We start from the raw sequence: 9,809 nt of genomic DNA on the forward strand, positions 1-9,809 counted from the left end.
ATAAGCAGGTTAGCGCATTACATGGCTGAACAGATCACGGCCGCTATTGGGAAATGTGAAGCACATTTAAAGCCCTTTGGGAAGTCATTGACTTGAAAAGCGCTATATAAATGCAGATCGTTTCATTTCACTCGAATACTGCTCATACAATTTAAAATTCATTGACATACAACAACTTTTCTTTTTAAGTTACGGAAATAGTTACCTTCCCTGGAGACTAGTTACTTTAACTACAGAGTAACTCAATTACTAACTCAGTTACTTTTTGGAAAAAGTGAATAACTGGAATGAATTCCTTATTTAAAGTAACGTGCCAAACACTGCTTATCTTATGTTCTGCAAATAATTTTGCAAACTGATAATGCAAAAGATAAAGTAAGCAACATTGATGTGACCAACTAATCCTTTAGTTAATTTCAAGTCATCTGTTTTTGCCAATTTCCCGCGGCACAGATGACAATGTTTCACTACAAACTATTATGCCACGGCACACTGTTTGAGAAACACTGCACTGTAGGTTCGAAAGTAGACCTACAATTCATAAATGATGATATCTGGAGACCAGAGTTTGTTCACAGGGAGAGAAATTCTGGAGACTCCATCGCACTTGTCAGGATCCCAAACAAGGAACTCGTGATGCCAGAACTGCAAAGAAAAAAAGAAATCAGTGCGTCATGACTTCCCTTTTAACTGCTTTCTTAACAATTTTGGTTTATTTAGCGCATCTTTGTCATAAAAAAAAAAAACAGTTTACTAAAAACAACAATAATATTGATAGGAATAATAAGCACAAACACTCCAACTAAAATGACTATCAATGCTCGTGGGTCGAGAAATTTGTATTTTTTGACATTACATCCAGCTCACCTAGAGGGAGCTGACGTGATTGTCTAACATCTTGCTGCTACGTATAGCCCCAAATGCAAAAAAAACTTGCAAAAGGCTAAACAAGAAAATAAGAAAAATTGTGCTGTTGGGTCACTTTGAGTCTGTAGTTTGTGTCCTTTTTTGTGCTTTCTAGCACTCATTGCATGAAAATTGAACATTTTTCCTATGATTTTCCATTTAAGAATAGTAAAACATATGAATACAAAATTGGGGTTTAGATTTTTGTTGTCTTTATAGTGGGGGAGAAACAACAACAACCCTCCACAAAGGTTTCTGTATGATGTCATGTTTCGAGTATGATATTTGGAAATGAGGCTCAATACCATTTGTCAAAATATAGTCGAAAGGGATTATGTTTTAGATACAGGTGCTTGAAATCTTTCGAAATACTTGCATTTAAAAATTCTGCTTTCAAAGATTGAAAAGTTCGTGAATTTTGAGCAATCTGATTGTAAATGCTTGTAATTGTTGCTATGTTTCACAGCAAGTGTGCTTCAAAATGAAGCCAACGATGCTATCTTGTGGCTTCTCTTTGCCATTGCATTTCTTCCTTTGTGATTAACAGCAGCTGGCATTGGTTTGTATGGCATTGTCCAATGAAGCATCAATGCCCCTAATCAGGGCACTATGCAATGTGTATTAATACAATGATTCAGTTATGGATATTTATTAGGGTCCATGCAAAAAATGTTGGTTGAGTTTCCCAGTGGCAAATTGTAATGGGAAGACCTTCCTGCAACAGAAATTGTAAGCCACATACTACCGTCATACTTTTATGAGGAGAGATTTGTCTGAAATAGTCACATACATATTGTTCGGATCCACAAATATAACTAAAAATCATGTCTTTATAAAAGCACACGCAGGATTGAAAACCGCGTATGTAAATTGCAGATAGACAGTTTAGGCTATGCAAAATACATGATTCACACCGGATTTCTTCTTTAATGGTGCTGAAAAAGTTGAAAATTGGCTTTGAGAGTTTTTAAAAGTGAGTAAATTTGGCCATGAAAAGGCCAACAAACCCTGTGGATGTGAATGAATGAACAAACTCAACGTAGTATATAAAGAATACACAAAAAGCAACAAACAATATGTACATACTATTTGGAGAAGATAGAAGGTGTTCTTACCAGTCTCAGCCACAGGAATGTTGTAAGAATCTGTGTCTTTTCATTCTTAAACACAAATATATAAATATCATTTAGTTGTGATTCAAATATTTATTTAAATAGGGTGAATGATAAAGATGATTACAGTAGTCCAGTAGAATATATTCTACCTCAAATTTCTATAAGCCGCAACGTTTCCTCCAAAAGCTGCATGTGTTTACCTGCTGCCGTTAGCTTGTGTTCCTTGTTTGCTTTTAGGTAGGTAGTTTTGGCTTTTCCTTTGTGTTTTTCGCCGTGTGTCGCTGTTGGTATATTTTTGTACGGCTAGTTCCCTGTTATTGTTGGGGCTGCCGAGGGATTTCCTGTTTTGTTTGCTCCCGGTTGGCGCTCGGTCCCTTTCCATCATGTGTTGTTTTTCGCGTCCCTAGGTCTATTCCTGGCCGTCTTGGGGTTTATTGCCTTAGATGATGCCTCTTTTCGTTGTTGATTCCCAGTTAGCCTGGCTGCTCATTGCTTGTTTTTTTTGCCAGACAGCCTATTTGGTTTTACTCCTCCAATGCTGCAGCCGCCTTTCGTCAATCGGTCCGTGTTAGCCCCCACGTTGGCGGCTCTACGTGTATTATCCTTGCGAGTAAAGCCCTTTTTGGTTATTCGCTCTTTGTTGTACCATTACCTGCGACTCAAAGGTCCCAGGTTAGAGACCGGTGTTATGCTGAGAAATGCATCCCTGCCGAGATTTGCATCCCCTCGCTACTATAAGCACTTTGACCTGGTTTTATCTCACTTTTATATCACTTTTCGGGAATGTGATGGCGAACATATAACCAAAACCCCTTTGTCTTGCATTTGTTGGGAATGTAATACAACTTAAACCATTCTGTCTTTGTATTTGTTGTGAATGTAATCGAACGGTAATGCACACCGTATACAAATCACTTTTGAGCGGGTAACATGTTTATTTTGCCTTTTTCTATTCAAATCGCTCGTATTGAAACTGTTATACACTCTACCATAAAGCTTATTTAAGCATAATAAGATTGTAGACAGAGTAATAGATAATAGAGTGCATAACAGTTCTCAAAAGTGATTTATATACGGTGTGCTGCGTGTGCATTACCGTTCGATTACACCGGGTGGAAACTGGAAACATTTGATGGCCTGGAGAGGGATGGGCCCCACCAGGCTGTTCTTGCCCAAGACACAGCACAGAGGAAATGGTCCCCCTACGACGCTAGTGGTTAAAGGGAGTTTTACAACGCAGAGTTTTTTTTAATCGTAGATACAATTTAAACTGTTTGATTGTCTCTCATGTTTTTTATTATTGGAAAATAACTTCAGTTTTTTTAGCTTTAAGTTTGAATCCTGATATGTGGCAATACAGTGGGACCTCGCTACTTCGCGGTTCGACGTTCGTGGGTTCAGAGCTTCGCGGGTCTAAAAAAAAAAAAAAAAAAAAAAAATAATTTAAAAAATATATATTTTTCTTTTTTTTAAGCATTTTTGTTCGCGGGTCCAGAGCTTCGCAGGTCTAAAAAATAATAATAATAAAATAAAAAGTAATAACAGTTTTTTTTTTAAGTATCTATCTATCCATCTATCTATCTATCTATCTAAAGCATTTTTGAAGGGGCGTCACTACTTTGCGGATTTTCACCTTTAGCGGGTGGTTTTGGTCCCCATTAACCGCGAAAACCGAGGGATTACTGTATGAGAAAAAGTTCTTGCATAGTTTTACTAGACAGTGTATATATGGATTGTGTAGATAAATAGATTTTATTTTATTCATATATATATATATATATTATTTTATTTACAAAAAAAGGGATCTATATCATTATATTTTGCATGTTTCAGAATTTGGGAATACCTGTGTATGTATGTATTGGGTGCGGCCTATAGTCATAAAATGATGCTAGTCATGTTTTTGTCTACATGCTGAATGAATGAGCACAATGCGCAAGCTTACCACTCCAAGAACGGCGTAGAGTGTGAAGGAAATATTGGTAACGGTTGGATTGCTGAGGTTGACAACAGGTCGGAAAGCTTGCAGGTCGAAAACGTCTTGCATGGAATCGTGCGATGGGCCACTCTCGCCGTCTTTGCACGACAGCTTGCTGTGACAACAAAACGCTAAAACTACGTACAGTACACAAAAAAGCTTTAGGACTATGTTCTAAAACACTACTTCTCAACTGGTTTGATTTCAGGAGCCACCGTTTAACTCTAATAACAAACTGCAACACAAATCAAGAAACAAAAAATCCACTTTATTCAATGAAAAAAGTTCACAGTTTAAAACAGATAGTAGAATGTAATAAAACATTTAAAAACAAAATGACCAGTGTTAGGAAATAAGTATTAAAAATGTACCGTTTACCAAATTGTTCGAATTAGTTATCTGACTCCATTAACCAAACACAACCTTCATTCACCTGGCAATGCAAGCTCATTTCTTGATGTGAAAAGAGGGACAAGAGACCGGCATTTCCACACGGGGGCAGATTTCATTTCTTAAACAATTTAACTAAGTGAATCCAATCGAATTAGCCGAATTAGTGTCGCTTGAGTCTCCGTCAAGCCTCCTCTCTCGATCTTCCCCGATGTTCTGCCTTTTTTCCTCCGCCCACGTTTTTTCTGCAAGCCGGTGTGCCGGCTGCTCCCATGGGCGTGTATAAAATCCTTCACCAGCAAAACCAAAACTGTGACTAGATGTCGGACTGTCCCAAATGCAGGGCACAAGGAGACGTAAAATTAAACACCAACATGGGCGTTTTTTTCAACAACCAGCCACCGGGGAGAATCATGTGAACAACCCCAAGATCAGCACCACCTACAACACTCGCTGCCTGAGAAGAGTCCATGGCATCCTGCAGGGGCAGTACTATCTTGCTATCTTTCCACCTGCTGCCCTCAGGGAAGAGATGTAAGTCAATGGAGGCCAGAAAATCTAGACTGGCTACCAGTTTATATCCACAGGCCCCCTCTCTTTGCCCTCCAGCTCCCACCCACACACATACTTAGGTCATCAATCACACCCATCAACTGACAATAACTGAAATGGCTGCACTTCTGCAGTATACAATCATTTCTCACCACTTTTTCTATCATACTTCCCGAGTAAACAATGATGACTGTCTGACACAGTCGCACTTTAACATTGACTCATTCAATTATGCTGCAATTGTGTTTTCATGGTACCATGTCTCCACTTTTACTTCTAATGTTTATAGTAGGTTGTTGTATTGGTATTGGGTTTTTAATCTATATTCTGGATATTTCTTCTGTGGATCTTTGCATTTGCCTTTAACTGCATATGAATGACTGGTTGCTCAGTTTCGTTTTTTTTTTTTTGACAATTACAATATCCATCCATCCATTATCTGCACCGCTTATCCTCAGTAGGGTCGCGGGGATGCTGGAGCCCATCCCAGCTATCTTCAGGCAGTGGGCAGGGGACACCCTGAACTGGTTGCCAGCCAATCACAGGGCATATATATACATATATATATATATATATATATATATATATATATATATATATATATATATATATATATATATATATTAACCACTGTCTCTTTAAGTGTAATTATTATCATTTTTTAACCAGCCAGATCCTCTGGGTGCACACCACCCCCAAAGCGCTATACATGAAATTTCCACTTTCCTATGATCACTGCTATTTCAAAAAGACATTACATTTTTAACCTTTTTTTACATGTACACATTCCATTTATGGCATTATTGCCATCTCTTATAAAGGAGTGTAATTTACCTTCTGTTTTTTCTTCTTCTTAGCATTATTTTGCCAAGGCAAAAGCCTGCCACCCACAAAAAACAGAGCTGCGACCCACTTTTAGGTCCCGATCCACCATTTGAGAAACACTTGTTTAGGCAACCAGTATGCAGAACCCAATAAATGATGCACATCCGCGAAATAGCTAAACTATAAAAAGTATACCGCTTTATAGCAAGTGTTTGGTGTACAATTTTCTAACAGTTTAATACATTTGAGCCTACATTTCACATTTAACTGGCCCGATTAAGAAGCTCGACAGGCCGCATATGGCCCGTGCAACTCAGTTTGCCCACCCCTGTTCTAATATTATTAGTAAACAAACCGATTTCTTCTCTTGATGAATTGTTTCAGGAAAAAGCGATCGTTAGAGAATGAAAACTGTCAATACCTGCAATTACCAGGAGAGTTGAAAAGAGGTGGATTGTCTGATGCAACAAAAACATCTTCCAATTTTGCGGAAAAAGTAATTAAAATATAATCGTAAAAGGTAAAACTGCAAGAACGAAGTAAAGACGACCGTGGATGCGGCACTGATTTCCGTAGCACGCACTTTTATAATTACGCCGCCACCGCATCGGCTGAATGTTAACAGTCGAGCGTCCCTGGAGAATACTTTGGCTCATTTGCAGCACCTTGATGTCCAAATGGAAAATTTGAAGGTACAGTGATTATTACTGGGAGGCAAATAATAACTAGAAAATTGAATTTGGGGTTTTTTGGTAGCACTAAATGTGATAAGTCTAAGAATGTAATTAGCAACAAAATAGAGTGCCTAGCTTTTTATCATAATGCCACATCCCAGGCTTCAAATTAAAAGCTAAAAAACTGAAAATATTTTCCAAGAATCAACAACGTACGAGACACAATCGTGAAGTGGAACCCAATTTTTTCACCAGTTCAAAAAAACTTTTCAGTACGTGTTGCAAAAGTGTTGGCGCCCTGTTCTCTTAGCTCAGCCAACTGGCACCAAAAGTTCTCTGATGACTTCTGAATGATCCAAAGTCGACCTAATTGACAAACAATGGCAAACTGTGTGTTATTAAATCAGTCATTTCGGAAAAACAGCCGGAAGCGCCTTGTGTGTTTACCCGATCGGGAAAAACGTCAGCTGAAAATCAGATCGGCAATGAAGGTAACTATTTTTAACCAGTGAGATGCAGTCAGGGGAGGCAAGTGATGAAAGCGCCTCACCTGTCATAATGGAAATCTTACAATAAAATATATTAAATGCTTAGATTTATTCTGTCTTAAAGTTCATTCTCATTTAAAAGGACAGTGTGCATTGTAGTACTCAGAGAAAGTATTAGCCCCACAAGATCCTTTTGTCATGTTGACACCTTTCAGTCTTCCAACACAAAGCTAAATAAAAATGAAACTATTTTCTAAGAATCAACAGCATGTGAGACACAATCATGAAGTGACACCAAGTTATCACATTTTAATTTATATTTACAACCAAAATAACTGAAAAGTAGGCCTCCTGTTTTCTTAGCTCAGCCAACTGACACCAAGAGTACCCTGATGATTTCTCCATGATCCCATGTTGACCTAAATGACTAACAATGGCAAAAAGAGTCCACTGTTTGTTATTAGGTCTCAGTTTAACTGGACACGAACAGACCGCATTACGGAGCGTTATGATGGAATTATGAAGACCAAAGAACACACCCGGCAGGTTCGGAATGAAGTCGTGGAAAATTTCAAAGCAGGAATGGGATACAAGAATATTTAGCAACATTTATGCATCTCCCGGATTACGGTCCGAGTAATGATATCAAAAATGCTGCAGCGAGGCTTTTAACTAAGACAAGAAAGTTTGATCACATTACCCCGATTTTAGCTAACCTTCATTGGCTCCCTGTCACCTTATGGTGTGATTTTATTCAATTTTGCCCTATGTTCCGGTCCGGACCCTTCGCTCTGAAAATCCTGGTCTACTAGTGATCCCAAGAGCCAAGAAGAGATCCACAGGTTGAGGTTTTTGAGGTTTTCCTTGCCCTCATGTAGGTTTTAGATCAGTGGATGGTGCAATTACAGTCTGTGGTTTGCAATAATCTGTGGTCTGTGCAGCCCTTGGAGACTTCCTGTGATTAAGGGCTATACAAATAAACATGATTTGACTTGCTACAAATACACCTCCTCTTCCCCAATTTTTAGCCACATACTCTGTCAAAAAGAAGGAACCTCAAAAGACTCAACATTCGTACCACAGAATCTTTTCCTTTTCATTATTTTTACCCAAACCGCCTAAAAAACTGACCTACGCCGTCTCCATGCCTGTCTCCCGATGCCAGTGCCCCTGCACCCAGGATGGAAACCAGTGTCAGTAATTTCTATTTGAACAAAATCAAGTTAAAAAAAAAAAAAAATCACTACATTATAAAATGCTCTCATTGACATTTTTTCATTGTATTGTTTAGGGTCGGTTTTGGCCCGGTTATAAAAACAAGATTATAAAAGACTGGCAAAAGCCAAAACCTGAAATCATATGTGAATATATTGTGAATCGACTGCAAGTAATATCTTTGAGAAGGAGACAGTAAAAGTGTAATTCTTTTTGCCACATTTGCATCTTAAATTACGGATTTTGGACACAGAGACTAAATTGCTCATCACCCTCAACATACCATCTCCACAGTCAAACATGGTGGTGGCAGCATCATGGTTTGGGCCTGCTTTTCTTCAGCAGGGATAGAGAAGATGGTTACACAGAGACTCTAATTTTGTTATTTATTTGCTTTCAAGAAGTAATTGTTCTTGGTCCTTCATGACTGTTCTATTATTTCATCTTGCAAATGTATATTTCATACCTGTCAACCTCCACGTCTCCATGCTTGTACAAACTGTCGTATTTTCCCGTACAAAATAATCGTACACCATTTTTTTTCTTCGGAATGATGCATGATGGGAAATCCCTAGGCGGCAGACGCATGCGCACAGTAGCATCAAACCGCTCGCTTTGTTTGCAACGGAAAAAAACGATACCGAGATAGAGGCTTCCGTGGCGAACTCCTTTGACTTCATTGATCTGCCGTTTCGTGATAGTCGGTGTATATATATGGTACCCATCATTGACAAATTTGAGTTTTTCCATACAGTTTACCTTGTACGTCGTACTCGTCTTAAAAAGCATGAAAAACGTACTTTGTACGGTAAAACCGTATTGGTTGACGGGTATGATATTTTCTTTTTAAACTTGTTCCTTTTTGCATTTTACGTTTCTATTAAAGTTCTACAGCTAAAAAATATCAACGGGTCGAAAACGACCCGAACACTATAAATGTTATTCGCGTAAATAGGATTAAAGTGATGTGTTGCAACACCCCTAAGTCAGGTAACAAAACATCTTTTCATTTATTAATACAATTCGTTTAAGGATCATTTAAACATTGAAGGCTATACTGGCACAGACCCACAGACCCACAACCAAAATAGAGAAAACTTGATTTTCACAGATAGGGAAGCCTAAAAAGCTAACCAAGAAATGAAAAAATGGATGGATGCCATATTATTTTTGCGTGTGTGTTTTACAGCTGATTTAAGAAACAAGTTTTAAGACACCACCGAATTGCTAAAATCGGGCGCGATATCTGAAAACTAACACACGAAGAGGGTTAAATCAAAATATATGGATTCTAACCATTATGTTGCTTAGCTTTAATCTCCCCGGATAACGGAGCGGTATTTACCTGCTTTAACCGGTTTAAAGCCCCTCTGACATGACAACATAACAGTAGTTATGGAGATTTTCTTTTTTAACACCTTCAATAATCATTGGACCGTGCTATTTTTTAACACCTTTAAACGTGAAACGCTCACACCTTTACATGTTGTTGAACCGTATTGTTAAGTTTTGAATCAGAGTACAGTACGTTGTTAGCTCGTAGTATTAAAAATACTTCAATCCCCTAAAAAAACATATTGGTTTGAATGATATAAAAACACATGTACTCTCATATAAAATGTGCAATTTTTAAAAATATTCGTAGGTCGTGGACTATTTATTTTGA

The sequence above is a fragment of the Urocampus carinirostris genome, chromosome 12 (genome assembly GCF_059441175.1).
Source record: "Urocampus carinirostris isolate Australia breed hairy pipefish chromosome 12, RoL_Ucar_1.0, whole genome shotgun sequence".
Taxonomy (NCBI): domain Eukaryota; kingdom Metazoa; phylum Chordata; class Actinopteri; order Syngnathiformes; family Syngnathidae; genus Urocampus; species Urocampus carinirostris.